This window comes from Protopterus annectens, chromosome 3.part0 (genome assembly GCF_019279795.1).
Source record: "Protopterus annectens isolate FY-2018-M chromosome 3.part0, PAN1.0, whole genome shotgun sequence".
NCBI classification, from domain to species: domain Eukaryota; kingdom Metazoa; phylum Chordata; order Ceratodontiformes; family Protopteridae; genus Protopterus; species Protopterus annectens.
This window is the reverse complement of record NC_056731.1, coordinates 1,095,698,156-1,095,711,525: the sequence shown is the minus strand read 5'-3', so window position 1 is coordinate 1,095,711,525 and position 13,370 is coordinate 1,095,698,156. Positions and strand designations below refer to the sequence as shown.

The window sequence follows — 13,370 nt, the reverse complement described above, 5'->3', positions numbered from 1 at the left end:
TGGCACCCCTCAATCCCTCTGTACTGAGGAAGGTGAGCAGGCTCCAGTTATTCATTCCTCCCACACTTCATTTGGATTCTCTAGTGTCAGGGCTTGTACTCAAAACGTGGTCACATGAGTGACAGGGCATCATCTCTGTGTCACAGCGTTTGATGTAGATGAAGATAATTTAGTTTACATAGTTGCAGTGTTACATAAGCATCTTGTAGTCCCTTGTACTACATTTTCCTGGAATGGACAAACTATATATAAATGTTATAAATATAAGTAAGTTAAAGTATTCATATATCTGGGATGAACAGATTTTAAGCAGTATAAGTATTATACTGCTTACTGTTTGGAGCACTAGATAGCTAATTAGCATTCTTCCCTTTTTGTATAAACGTGGACACACTTTTTTTTGTGTAAGCACTGATGTCCTTCCATATCATGTTATAGTATTCTTTACTAAAGGGATCCCCTGCTAAAGGCAGCCCTATGTCAGTCCAGTATACCAAAGCCTTAGGGTTTTAGGACATTGTACGTCACGCGTATGTTTCATGCATAGGGCATAAAGATGATGTACAGACGTACATACCTCTGGACTTCTTTGCCATCAGTCTGAATGCTGCTTCATTTTTCTTGGTTACCAAGCCAATTTCGGATAAGTGCCCAGTTGGGTTTTTTCTTTTTGTTGCGAGGTCACATGCCATCCAGAAAGATAAAATGTCAGTGTAGGAGACAGATTCCCCATAAGGACCATCACGAGCAGTGTTTGTTTTGCTTGGGTGCTTCTCACGACCATATGTCGTGCACAGTTTGTCAAGCGTTTGTCCGTAAGACTCCTTGAGGTTGCCTCTCCTCCTTTGCTGTCTACCTAGAGAACCAGTGTCTTAAGTTGTTGGCACAGAGTGTGATGGCAGAATTGTCCTGGCCAGAGGGTCAGATGTCTGCCAAGAGAAGACCAGAAAAGCTAAGTCAGATTCGGCAGCTATACTCCCTCCCCAGACGTCTCTCTTGAGGCTGGTGAAAGCGCAGAGGATCATCCGTTTTTTTCTAACATATTCCTCTGCAGAAACAGTTTTGGAGGCCAGCATAGATCCCACTTCTCGCACATCCTTGGAGGCTCTGCAGATGTCTGTTATGTATGTGGAGAGGGAACCGTGGCTAATTATATCTGAGGGGACTGATGGGTGGTCTGCAAATTCTTGTTAGGAAGGAGATTCCCACTATGTTGATTGAGTGTTGGCAAGGGTCCAAACCTCCTAAGATCTTTACGGTTGACATCCTTTTCAAAAAGAAGCAAATAAAACATATTTCCCCTGTTTTTAAGGATCCTCAGCATGTCTGACAGGATTTTACACAGGGGTTGTTTAATGTTCTCATGGCCTTGAAGCCTCCCCAGGGAATTTGTGTTCCTGCCCCCCTTGGGCATCTACTCCTCTTAAGAGGCCTAGGGAGCAGGACTCTTCTGATGAAGAATTTGACTCTGGACTCTGGAGAAGAGTCTTTGGTCTACTCCTCTCACATTCCTTCTCCATTAGACTATGGTTCTGAAGAGGAAGACACCGTTTGCCCAGATTCTTCCTTTGAAGAACCTTCTTTTGGGGATTCTATTTCTCGTATGATGAAATATTTAAGTGGGACTGTACCCAGGTTTCTGATGTCCAGAAGAGGTATTATGAACTCTTCCAAATTGAGTCTCTCAAGCCCTTTGCTGTCCCTCACGTCCTTGCTGTCTTTAGACTTTTTTCTGCAGCTTCTCAGGCTCTCAATTTCCAACCCCGAGTCCCTAAAAGAACTGATAGGTTTTATAAGGTGCCTGATGATTGTAAGTTTCTTTACAAATGTGCTTCTACTGATCCTTCTGATGCCCTTCATGTTTCACTGTTGCAGTCATCACATTTGGGTTATCCCTACCAGGGTAGCCCTCGGCCAGCCCGAATACCAGAGACTTAGTATTTCTGTGTCGGTTGCTGTCGCTTGAGGACTGACGTCAGGTCGTCAGTAGTATAAAGTAAGACAGCTGACGCCATCACATCAGTCTTTCTTGCCGTGGAGCTCGAAGCAGAAGCAGTTCGCATGAGTGCCAGTCGGCCGCTACCTGAGTTTTCATCTCCGAATTGAAGTTGAAGTCTTCTAAAGCTAAGTACCCCTTTGGGGATCCTTTTTTCTTGCACTAACCGATGTCAGAAAAAGTTAATGGTCTCGCCTGTGGAAAGCAAATACCACACCGAGACTTCCACTCTTACTGCGTCACTTGTTTAGGCCCAGAACACGATGTCCCCCGTTGTCACTTCTGTGCTTTGTGCAACGCCAGAACTATCCCTCATCGGGCCCTTATTGTAGCCAGATATTTTCATTTACAGTCCTCGAATTCCAATATGGCTTCGGTAAGCCATCCGACAGCAGGTCTTCTGAAAAAACGTAAAGATAAAGACAGAGACAGACCGCACAGGTCCAAACCTACTGATGACGCTGCCACTAAGATAGTAGTCAGTCCTCCGGTACTTAGTGAGGTGCTTTCGCAGCCCCTAATGCCCGCTTCATTTGATTTGCAGGCCCCTACCAAGACCCTTTTGGAGTCCGGTATGCCGCAAAACTCTTCTTCGACTAAGGATCCTGCAATCATCTCTACCTTGGATGGGTCCGGAGCCATTGAGCAGGCAACGGCTTCCGTGGAAGTCCTTCTCACTACTGAATCTCAACACAAACCGACGTCTTCTTTCGCGACTACCATTCTTTCAAAAACGACCGAGTTTCTTAGGCCCAGGTTTTGAACCACACCCAAGAAACTGACGACACACTGTCAAGCGCCTGCTACCTTGCCTTAGTCTCAAATGCTTAAAATGGCGGAAAACCTTATCATGCTGAGCAGGGGAACCCAAGCTACCCCCTCAAAAAGGAAAAGAGATCTGCCCCTGTAGTTTTGTCTGAACAAGAGTCAAATGAATCTGATGCATCTGACTGTGAAGAAGTGTAACCCCTCTCCACTTATGAGGATTCTGATACAGAGAACTCCATTCCTTCAGCCTCTTCCCCAGAGGATTTTTCCTTTTGTGAAACCCTGCATACTTTAAGGGAGCATTTCCAATGGGAGAGCCAGGACTACCCTCAGTCTAAAAAGAGACTCAGGGAATTCCTAGATCTTTTGCAACACAGACTCTTCGCCATCCCCCCAGTCCTGGATGATGTACATGATGTTTTCCTTGAATCCAGCTTGACTCCTGACGCCCTACCTCCTGCTCCCAGAAAACCAGACAGGTACTATGGAATCCCTGACTCTCACAAATATCTTTTTAAAAATCCAAAAGCTGACCCTGAGGTCATTTCTCAAGGGGCAAAAGGGATTAAAGCAACCTCTGCTAAGAATCCCACCCCCTCAGACAGGGATTCCTGAGCATTGGACAGATAGGGTAAAAAAGTATACACCTCAGCTACTCTTGCTATCAGGGCACTAAATTGTCAGTTCCATATGCTGAAATTTCAGCAACATACCTTGGAACACCGTAAACAGAAAATGTCTTCCTTTCCTGCTTGGGCAGAATCTAAAGATTTACAAGACTTAATGCATTCTGCAAGTCAAGTAACTAAACACACTTTGCACTGTGGTTTTGACACACTGGAAGCTTCTTGCTGGGCAGCAGTCACTGGATCTGTCATTAAAAGGCATGCATGACTTAAGGAGCAACCCCTGCCAGACCATGTCAAATCTAAATTGTTGGATGCCCCATTGCACAAAGATAACTTATTTGGCACCAAGGCAGAAGAGGTCTTAAAAAAGATGGGGAAAAAAGCAACATCTGTGCAAACAGTTAAGGATTTCTTATAGGTCCAGCCCCTAGGTTCTGCAGGCATTGTCCCTCCAAGCACTGGTCCTTTCCTGCTCCGAGTAAACCAGCCCAGCCTAGACCCCGTGGAAACAGACCCCCCCCCCCCAGACAGCAGCCCAGGGAATGCAGAGATCTAAGCAGTGGACTACCTCTACTTCAAAACCAGGGAGTTCTAAGCCACCCTCTTATGGTAAGAACTCACAGTGACTCACCTCCTCCACCCCCCCTCTGCCCACCTTCACTTACCCGTAGAAGGCAAACTCTTCTTTCACTCAAACACCTGGGCCACTATTACCAAGGACCACTGGGTACTGAACATTGTATCTCAGGGATACAAATTTTCCTTCCACACCCTTCCAACCCCAGAAGGGTTCCCAGATCTTCCACCAAATCAGTGGGCAGAGGCTCAAAAGCCAATCCTTTCCCTGCTCTCTTTGAGGGCAGTAGAGCATGTTCCTGCAGAACAGCTAGGCCAAGGCTTTTACTCCAGACTTTGTCTGATGCCCAGAAAAGAGGGCACCTGGCACCCCATCCTCGATCTATCTACTCTAAACACCTTCCTGGTGATCCCAAAATTCAAAATGCTCACTCTCCAGCAGCTGCTACCCATGCTCTCCAAGAACGCTTGGCTAGCCACCCTAGATCTAAAAGAGGCCTACCTCCACATTCCTATCAGGGAATCATGCAGGAAATATCTCAGCTTTAGGGCAGGATCTCAACACTTTCAGTTCTCTGAGCTTCCCTTTGGCTTATCTACTGCTCCCAGAGTTTTCACAAAATGTCTGGCTCTGGCCATTGCCTTTTGCAGACAAAGAAATATTCAAATTTACCCATACTTAGATGATTGCCTTATTCAGGCAGACCACCAGGAAAAGCTGCTCAAGCACCTGACCTTTGTAAAGACCCTACTAACCTCCCTAGGGTACACAATCAACAAAAAGAAATCCAAACAGATGCCTACCCAAAGGATAATCTTCCTGGAGCAAGTCTGGACACAGCATCCCAGATGGCATACCTTACACCAGAGAAACACATTTTCCTGACAGCCTACTTCTCTCAACTAGCCACCAGGCCCCAGCTATCTGCAAGGAAGATCCTGCAAGCTCTGGGGTTCATGGCATCTTGCATACTACTCATTCCGTATGCCAGACTGCATATGAGGAAACTTCAGTGGTACCTAAAGAGCCTTTGGTGTCAGCATTCTCAAGACCTGGAAACTATCCTACCTATAATTCCTTGCCTCAGAAAGGAGTTTCTTTGATGGGCAACAGCATGCTCCCACAACAAGGGACTGCCCTTCTCCCCGCCACCCAGACCCTTACCACAGATGCATCAGACTACGCTTGGGTTGCGAACCTGGATGGCAGGTGCATACAGAGCCAATGGAGCCCACAGCAAATCCCTCTGCACATCAGTCAAAAAGAGATGATGGCTGTGCAGCACACCTTCATAGCTTTCAAACCCCTTCTCTGTCCATGGGGTTCTCCTGATCAAAACAGACAACACCACTGTCATGTGGTACATTAACAAGCAGGGAGGGACTCACTCCTACCCTCTATGCAGGCTGGCCATGATCCTTTGGCTCACAGCCTCTTCTATGCAACTACACCTTTTAACACAATTCCTACCAGGCTCTCTCATCTCTCTGGCAGACCAGTTAAGCAGAAACCTTCTGTACCCAGACAAGTGGCAACTCAAGAGAAGTACCATCACACTAATAACTCAGAAATGGGGAACCCCGTAGGTCGACCTCTTTGCCTCCCACACTAACCATCAGCTCAGCAGATTCTGCACCAGGAAGCATCACTGCATGGCTTGGAAAGTGGATGCCCTGTCCTTCCCCTGGGTCAGTCTATGCCTTCCCTCCCCTACCTCTCATCCCCAGGGTACTGCTCAAAACAAGGGAGGAAAAACCAAGGACCATTCTTATAGCTCCAGACTGGCCCCGACAACACTGGTACCCCTTGCTGCGCAGCCTGACCCCACTGCTTCATTGCCATCTTCCTCAAATTCCAAACCTCCTGATCCAGAGGGAAGGGGAATTCATGCATCCCGAATTGCAGACACTCAGTTTGGCAGCTTGGCTTCTTCCCTAACACCAAACCTGTCTGCCATCCTCAGTAAACGGGTTCTGGATGTTATCCGTGAGGCCAGACGTCCTAGCACCATAAAGTCTTTTGCAGATAAATGGAAAAGGTTCTGCACCTGGATTCAGGCTAAAGGCGCCAATACAGCACAACCTTCCATCCCTCTCATCCTGGATTACTTAGTTGACCTACTACATAGTGGTGTGTCTTTCTCCTCTATAAAAATTCATGCCTCTGCTGGTTCTGCTCATTTTCCCACTGAGCATCCCTTTTTCTCACACCCTTTGATCAAACAGTTCCTCAGAGGGGCAAGCAACTTGAGGCACCACAGAAAGGCACCAATGCCAGTTTGGGACCTTAAATTTGTCTTGGAAAAGCTCAGCCTTCCCCCTTTTGAACCAGTTTCTTCTGCAGAGCTAAAATTTCTCTCCTGGAAGACCGCATTCCTTCTGGCCATCACTTCAGCCAGAAGAGTCTCTGAGCTGCAAGCACTCAAGGCTGTGGAACCCTTCATCATCTTCCATGCAGACATGGTATCCCTCAGACTAACCCATCCTTCATGCCCAAGGTGTTGTCCAATGTGGCTCCCAACTAATCCATTCACTTGCCCACCTTATTTTCCTAATCCCCAGAACAAGGGGGAAAGGATTCTTCACTCTCTAGATGTGCACCGATAGCTCAGATTCTATCTGGACAGGACTAAATCCTTCAGAAAGTCTGATCAATTTGCTGGTTAGCTTTGCTACAGGGGCAGAAGACAAAGCCATCTCCAAGCAAACAGTTTCCAATTGGATAGCACACTGCATCCATTTCTGCTGCAAACAGCATGGAAAGCCTCCCCCAAGGGGGTCAGAACACACTCCACCAGAGCACCCTCCACCTCTGCAGCTTTCCTCAGAGAAGTCCCCACCAGGGGCATCCTGGAGGCTGCCACCTGGGCATCTGTTCACACTTTTACCAAGCATTACCACCTGCCTCTCTTCTCCAAATCCAGGGAAGGATTTGCCTCTGCAGTCTTGCAGGGCATCCTAGCCTGCCCCTAGTTTTCTTGACTGCCTCCACACATTTCCTCAGCTTTGGGAATCTACCCAAATGTGATGACTGCAGCAGTGAATCACGAAGAACATAGTACAGTTCTGTACACTTACCATAAATGTAGATGTTCAAGTGTATTCACTGTTGCAGTCCAGGTTTCCCTCCCTCCATCCCCCTTTATTCTCTTTCTCCCTTTATTACCATTCTTCCTTGATGTTCTCCTTTCCTTACAAGGGACATATTGGTATATTTTTTTTCCACTGGTGGGGTTCTTCCACCAGAACCTTGCCTCCTACTTTGGGGGCTCCTGACTGGTTAGGGCAAGAAAAACTGATGTAATGGCATCGGTTGGCTTACTTTATACTACTGACGACCTGATGTCAGTCCTCAAGTAACAGCAACCAACGCAGCAATACTTAGTCTCTGGTATTCGGGCCAGCCGAGGCCTACCCTGGCAGGGATAACCCAAACGTGATGACTGCAACAGTGAATACACTCAAACATCTACATTTATGGTAAGTGTACACAACTGTACTTTGTCTCTGTTTCTTCTGACAAACCTTCCAAATTGTTGACTTTCAGTAAATTACTTCCCTCTGACAAGGATAGTAGAACCATGGAAAGGGTGGGCAAAAAGGTGTACACTGCTGCTACCCTGTTCTTTCGAGTTTTTAACTACCAGAACCCATATGACCAGTTTTTTTTTTTTTTTTTTTGTTATATAGCTCTTCTCTGTCAGGGTTATCAGGTCATTTCTGACCTTCCTGATTCTGAGAGGAAGGTTTTGGTTTTCTCTTTGTTGGGATGCTCCTCTTAAGTGGCCCGTCATTCTATGGAATGTAGTTTTGATGCAGCTTGATGCTTCTTCTAGAGCTGCTGCCTTTGGTTCTGTGTTAAGATATTATTCTTGGCTTTGCCTTTAACCTTTGCCTGATGATGTTAAGGCCAAATTGAGGAGTGCTGCTCTTGACAATAAAAATCTGTTTGGTTCTGCACTGCTGAGCTTTTTAAATCCCTGTAAGAGAAGGGCAAGGCCTTGCAAGAATTAAAACATATCTGATCATGTCAATTTTAATTTTATCCTTGACATATGGGGTTCGATTCCAAGCATTGGAACCAACTCAGCTGTTACTACAGCTCGTGCAAGCCAAAAAGTCTTGAGTTCAACCCTTACCTACAATGCTCCTTTCCCTGTTACCTCAGATCTCATTTGCCACTTGTCTTTTCAGACGTGGTTGCCTTTACTCTCGAGAAAGCTAAGTAAAAGTTTTTCTTCTTGTTTTTTCTGACTGTTCAGTAGTGTCTTTCACCCTTACCTTACTTTATACAGTTTTGAACTACTTCTACACTTTTGTCTACTTTTCTGTCTCGTTCTCTGTAATACATTCGTGTTCTCAACTATCATTGTTGATGGTCTTTTCCCTGTGTAACTTTCCTGAATACATTCATGTTCTCAACTATCATTGTTGATGGTCTTTTCCCTGTGTAACTTTCCTGGCTTTTCTCTTTAAAATTTAAAAAAAAAAAAAAGTAGTTTTATAGTAGATCTGAAGTAGTTTACTTCATTTGATCTTCAACCTGTGGCAAATATGGATCTATATCGGATTTGAGCCAACAAAGATTACTTGCATCAGCTTCGAGCTCCAGACTCCTCCCCTAGCCCATAATACACCTCCCCTGCCTTCCATCCCCAAATCTTGTTTGCCGCGATTTGTGAAACATCATGTCTCTAGAGCTCCAGCTAGCAGGGTGTTTTTGACTATACGTTTTCAAAAAAATTCTGTTAATTTTAGCCGTTTCGGATTAGTATAGGTACCCTTTCTCCCCTGCCATCGCTTTGGCGTTGTGTGTAGGTTTGTAGTATTAGTTAGTTTGTGTAGTTTGTCTGTGGTGCTCCCCCCCTTAATCAGTCTAGTGTGGTGAGTGGGTGTGTTGTTAGTTCACAGAAAGAAAGTTTTTGACTGTTTTCTTCACTTTCTTCTTTAAGCATGGCTGAAAAGCTTATTTTTAAGCGCTGCACAATGTGTGGCCATAAGCTCTCCAGCGGATGGCCACACTGTGTGTATTGTGCTTAGGTGTAGCTCACCTGAATGTGGATTGCTCCATTTGTACGGGGTTCAACCCCCGAGCCTTGAAGGATAGAAAGGCCAAGTTGGCCCTCAAAGGTCTTCTGCCTGCCAATGAACCTCCTTCCTCGTCTTCAGTCACAGCGGCTGCTGTGACTTCCCCTCCTGCTTCTCTGCCTCTGGCCTCCCCTCCCTCCCAAGATGGGACTCAAACTCCTGCATCTAAGCTTGTGGTAACAGAGCAGAGGAGAGGTAGAGAATGGGAGAGGGAGTCGTGGACGAAGGAGAAGAGGAAGAGGTCCCCAGACCTCTCGACACCGAACAAGTCTGCTCGGATCTGTGACTCCCTTCGGCTCTGGTCTCCAAGCTTCTCCCCGGAGCCAGAGGAGGCAAGTCCAGTCTCCCGGGCCTCAGCTCCTTGACCGGCCTGGTCGGAGTATGTGGCCTCGTCTCTGTTGACCCGTTCTTTATCGGACATGGATATGGATAAGATGATGAGGCACTTTAACTGTACACAGATTCTGATGGGGGTCTTGCCAGCCTCCCTCCCTCAGGAGTGGGGAGCTCACTTCCCTTTTTTCAGCCCATTACTCCTTCCCCGATCCGACCTTTAGCTTCGGAGTTCTCAGATCCGAGGTTGGCCTTGGTTGGGGTGTCAGCGCCGACGGTCCTTGCGTCCTCGACGCCGGCAGCTGCCTGGATCATCTCGGATCCAACTAGTTCGGATCCGAGCCGCTGTCGGAGCTGGAGCCTGGGTGTAGGATCTGAGGGAGTAGAACCTTTACCATCGGCTCCGAGTCGGTCCAGGTTCCCTCTCTCAGGGCTCCATCTACTTCGGGTCCAGCTCTGATTCTTGCAACGGACCCAGAGAGACCAGCCTCCTTATTTGCTTCCCAGGAAGTCCACTCTCCTTCGGCGTTCGATGTGGTAGAACGGGTCCTCTCCATCAGATCGAGGCACCTGACCGCCCCCTCGGGCTCCATCCAGACCCCCCCGGCTCTGTCTATGTTCTCCGTTGTCTTACCAGAGGGACAGCCAGTGCCCAAAGAGCCACAGACAGTTCCCCCAGAGGAACAGGCTTGCGAGCGCTCCCCAGAGAATCCATGGGAGATGTGCCTTGCAAGCATATGTGCAAGAGGAGGCACGTGGACTCCCCAGAGTCCCTAGCCGAGGACACAGATTTAGATGAGGGGGAGGGCGCACCAAGGTCACCTCCCGACGATGTCTCCTTTGGAGACATCATGGAGATCCTGCGCCAGCGGGGAGGTTGGTCTGCCCCCAAGCCCTCCTCTGATGAGTCTGTGTTTCTGGAGGCTTTCAGCATGGGCCAGTCTACGTCTTGGATGTCCCCTCCCACGGATCCTTTAGTGGATTTGATCACCTCGCGGGCGTGAAAGAAACCAGATACAGTGGAGCCGATCCCCAAGTGCCCTGATAAGTCTTCCTATTGACAGGCCTTCGTGGAACAAGGGCTCCCCAGTTGACACCATAGTGGTAGCAGCAGCCACGAAGAGGGAACTATCTCAGGAAAGTTCCTCAGTCCAGAGTCACGGATGATGGACCACCTAGGGAAGTGGGTGTATGCTTCAGCTACCTTTTCTATACGGGTGCTGAACTTCTTGGCCCATGTTACGAGACTCGCACTCAACCTGGTGAAGGAGCTGGAGGAGTCTCCACCTAAGTCCATGTCGCAGGAGGACAAGGCTTCGTTCTCCACGAAAATGGCCACTCTGAGAGTAGTATCTAAGACGTCCATGCAGCTCCTCTCCCATGCTAAGGAAGGAGCGTCTAGGGCGGCTGGGACTGGCGTGTCCATGAGGCGTAACGCCTGGCTCAGGTTGTGCCAATTTACCGAACCCTTTACAGTGTCCTTTGCCAATGCCACTTATGATGGCTCGACTCTTTTCGGTAAGACCATCAAAGAGGCACTAGTCCAGAGTGAGAAGGATGGGAAGACACTGTCTGCCATCGGGATCCGCTTCTCTAACCCTCAAAGGTCCTTTTCCCGGAACAAGAGAAGACAAAAGAAGATGTGGTTCCAGAAGTCTCAGTATTCTCTGGACACTCAGGGCCCTTCTTCCCCTAGAGGCAGAGGGGGACAGAATGGATGCCGGCCCAGAGGCCGAGGGGGTCCGCAAAACTTCGGGTCTTGAGAACCCTTCTCATACATAACCAGACAGCAACCCTGAGGGGTTGCCCGACTCCTCTACTCTGGAGGCAGTCGGGGGAAGATTGTCCTTGCACCCAGCGGCATGGGAGTCCATAACAATGGACCGCTGAGTGGTTCAAATCATATCCAGAGGATATTCTATCCCCTTTGTGGGTTCCCCCCCATCTCTCCCAAACACCTCCCGGACGATCCACCCACACAAAGGGAGGCAGGAGCACAGGAAATTTCCAAGCTGCTAGGAAAATGAGCCATCGAAACCATTCCCCCAGATCAGTCCAGATCGGGCTTTTACTCCAGGTTCTTTTTGGTGCCAAAGAAAACGGGGGGCATAAGGCCCATTTTGGACCTCTCTACCCTGAACCTGTCAGTTGCCAAAGAAAAGTTCCGGATGGTCACACTACAGTCCGTCATGCCATACCTGCAAGAGAGCGACTGGATGTGCTCATTAGATCTCCAGGATGCTTACTATCACATAAAAATGCACAAAAGCTCCAGGAAGTTCCTCCGCTTCCAGCTAGAGGCCAATCATTATCAATTTCGAGCCATAACCTTTGGTCTCACCACAGCCCACAGGCTGTTTACCAAAGTGATGGCGGTGGTAGCGGCTCACCTGAGGCTTCAGGGGATTCAGGTCTATCCATACCTGGACGGTTGGCTCCTCACTACTTTCCCAAACCAGGGACTACTTTCTGACACTTGCCCTGAGTTTGGGTATCACAATCAACACATCAAAATTTCTACTAGAACCTGTATAGGTGATAGACTACATTGGTGCCAGTATAGACACACTCCAGGGCAAAGTGTTCCTGGCCTCAGAGAGAGTTCAAAACCTCAGGATGCATGTCTCCCTAATTTACCATTCTCCCCTCTTGACAGCGGAATCAGTGTTGAGGGCCCTAGGCCCGATGGTGGTGACCATGACTCTCCTTCCATGTGCTCGGCTACACATGTGGATTCTTCAGTGGACTCTGGCGGTTCAGTGGTCCCTGTTGGATTTACCACTATCCTATCCACCTAAGTCAAGTGTGTCGGTCATCCCTCATATGGTGGATGAACTCTCCGGACATTTTGGAGGGACAACCCTTCGTTCCTGCCCCGGCCCAAACCACAGTGACCACGGATGCTTCCCAACTCGGGGGGGGGGGGGGTGACATTGTTCGGGCAGGACAGTCCAAGGCCTGTGGTCCCCCATAGAGACCAGCTTGCATATCAGTGTCCTACAGATGAGGGCGGTTCTTCTAGCGTTGCAGGCCCTTCATGCCTTTCTTCCTCGCGGGACAATTCCTATTCTGTCACACAACATGTCGGTAGTCTGGTGCATCAGCAAACAGGGAGGGACCAGATCTTATCCCCTTTGTCGCGAGGGCATGAGAGTGTGGGAATGGGCGATCACCAGTCGCTTTCTTATCGCAACGCACATTCCAGGACGGTCCAACATTGTAGCAGACAGGCTAAGCCAGACCATTCTGATGCTTACGAGTGGTCTCTGAATCCGTCAGTAGTGGAACAGATCTTCAGTGAGTGGGGTCAACCTTGCTGCTATCTCTTCGCATCTCCTTCCAACGCGAAGTGCAGCAGGGTTTTTTGTTCTGAACCCCCCCCCCCACAAGGGGAGTCCTCCAGAGACACTCTAGTTCATACTTGGCCTCCCAGTCTTCTGTATGCTTACCCACCAGTTCCTCTCATCCCGAGGTTTCTGCAGAAAGCTTGTCGACTGGGGAGCAAGGTGATCCTCATTGCACCATTCTGGCCTCGCCAGGTATGGTTTTTCTTCCTTTGGTCTCACCTTCTAGCTCCACCTTGGATCCTAGATCCCATTTGGGATCTGATTTCACACCCATCAGGGGTGCCTCATCTGAGTCTGGACAGCCTGAAGCTCACAGCTTGGTTGCTCCAGTTGCCATGATTGCTAGGACTCCCAGGCTTTCCTCCTCGTTTAAGTCCATTTTGGTGGCTGCTCATAAGTCGTCAACCAGAAAGGTTTATCACAGCAAGTGGAAACGTTTTTCTTTTTGGGCCTCTCGGTGGAGTTTAAATCCTTTCAAGGCACCTGTTTCCGCCATTCTTGATTTTCTAGCTGACATCTACCAGCATGGTGCTAGTTCTTCTACTGTCAAAGTTCAGTTGGCTACCATTTCTCATTTTCATGTGGGCGAGAATTCTGCATCCTTGGCATCTTCTAGACCATGTAAAGCCTTTA

The 13,370-nt window shown here is 48.3% G+C and overlaps 1 protein-coding gene across 5 annotated transcripts in view; it reads left to right on the top strand.

Annotated features, from left to right (window-relative positions):
- DROSHA (drosha ribonuclease III) overlaps positions 1–13,370 on the top strand; it is a 3,547,421-nt gene that overhangs the window by 2,164,048 nt on the left and 1,370,003 nt on the right. The gene's annotated exons all lie outside the window — the stretch shown is intronic.